Below are 1,693 nucleotides of genomic sequence, written 5' to 3'. Positions count from 1 at the left end.
CCCAGATCGAGCCCCTCCACCCTCCCACCCCCCATCACTCCCATCAACCACCGCCGCCTTAGGAGGAGTCGCCGTGGTCTCCTGGAAGGATAGGAACTAGAAGTGTCACAGAAATTCCTGGATCCTGCGGCCTTGGAGAAACCTACCTGCCCACTTTCCTTGTGGAACTGTCCAGAGGGCTGGCAAATCCAGGAAATAGGTTGCCAGAGTAGCAGCTGGTCTACAAATCAAGAACTTTTTATCAAGGCACGATATCAGCAGAGGTGGCTTGCTATTGATGCTAACGTTCGATGGGAAGTCAGGAATAATGTTTTGCAGATTCTGGGCACAGAATCTTTACAGAATCTGTGAAGCAGAGCTGGGCACAGAAATTTAGTGGCCCAGCTCTGCTTCACAGTGTGACTGGTACTGCGTGCACAGATCCCAGCAAACAGTGGCTAGAACTCATTCCTCAGCACGCAACCGATGTCACAAACCCCAAGAGCCAGAGCACAGGAAAGAATCGACATTGGAAGCTACTGATTATGTTTGCCGAGATACAGACCCAGAGCAGCTACAGGATAAATTCGATACGATTCTGACTGCCATAATCCAGGGGACGGGGAAAGAAGAACCTAGGAATAACGTGAAGCTAACTGCTACTAATGCACTACGGAACTCATTGGAGTTCACCAAAGCAAACTTGTATAGAGTCCAAAAGGCAAGAGGATGCCCTGACGGCAGTGAGCGCACTGGTGGAAGTGCTGGGTGGTGAATTTCCACGCACAAAGCGGCCCTTAAACCCTTTCTGGGCACTGGATTGAAAAATAATGCTGAGCACCATGTTTCTTCGGTAGCTGTGGGCTTAGTGGGAGATGTATGCCTTGCTCTGCAATCCAACATCATACCCTTCTGTGATGACGTGACACAGCTGCAATTGGACAACCTGGGGAATGAGAATGTCCACAGGTCTGTGAAGCCCCAGATTCTGTCAGTTTTTGGTGATATTGCCCTTGCTGCTGGTGGAGAGGTTGTTCCTAGAGGATGCACCTAGAGGCCTTTTCAGCAGGCCTCCCCAGCCCAGGCGGACAAATCAGACTATGACTTGGTGGATTATCTGAGTGAGCTAAGGGAAGGCTGCCTGGAAGCACAGTCAGAATCATCCGGGGATTGAAGGGAGATGAGGAGAATGGACATCAGCTGTGACACTGGTCCAACCCAGAGGAGAATTTATTGTCTTTCATTGATGACGTTGCTGGAGATGAGGATTGTGCAGATGGAGTAGTAGCTTGTGCTACTGCACTGATAAGGGACTTCTTGTGTACAGCATTTGGGAATGAAGTACTTACTGAAATTAGTAGAAGCTGGGCCAGTGGTTCCTGAACTGTTAAGTGAAGGACAGAGATCGAAGACTAATGAAGCAAAAGCCCTTGCTACGTGAGCAACAAAACAACTGAAGAAGCTGAAGAACCAAGCTTGATACTGGAATGATAGCCTGAGACCCCCCTGGAAATCTCCAATCTTTGGAAAAATCCAGAAGTGAGGAGTGTGCTCAGATGCTGACTGTTTGGGACTCAGAGGATGTGGGGGTGAGGCTTGAAAACACACCACACTGAAAGTCCTACTGCAGCAGCAGCTGCAGCTGCCAACAGCAGTGCTCTGAGTGAGCTACGTAAGCACTGACTTTGTGGACAACCATGACGTCGGCCATCTC

At 49.6% G+C, this 1,693-nt stretch overlaps 1 pseudogene; it reads left to right on the top strand.

Annotated features, from left to right (window-relative positions):
- The first annotated feature begins 93 nt into the window (after positions 1 to 93).
- On the top strand, positions 94 to 1,459 carry LOC103582848 (annotated as a pseudogene).
- The last annotated feature ends 234 nt before the right edge of the window (positions 1,460 to 1,693 follow it).

This window comes from Galeopterus variegatus, unplaced genomic scaffold (genome assembly GCF_000696425.1).
Source record: "Galeopterus variegatus unplaced genomic scaffold, G_variegatus-3.0.2 Scaffold18152, whole genome shotgun sequence".
In the NCBI taxonomy this organism is placed as follows: Eukaryota; Metazoa; Chordata; class Mammalia; order Dermoptera; family Cynocephalidae; genus Galeopterus; species Galeopterus variegatus.
Note: the sequence above shows the minus strand (reverse complement) of the source record. Positions and strands in the feature narration are given on the sequence as shown.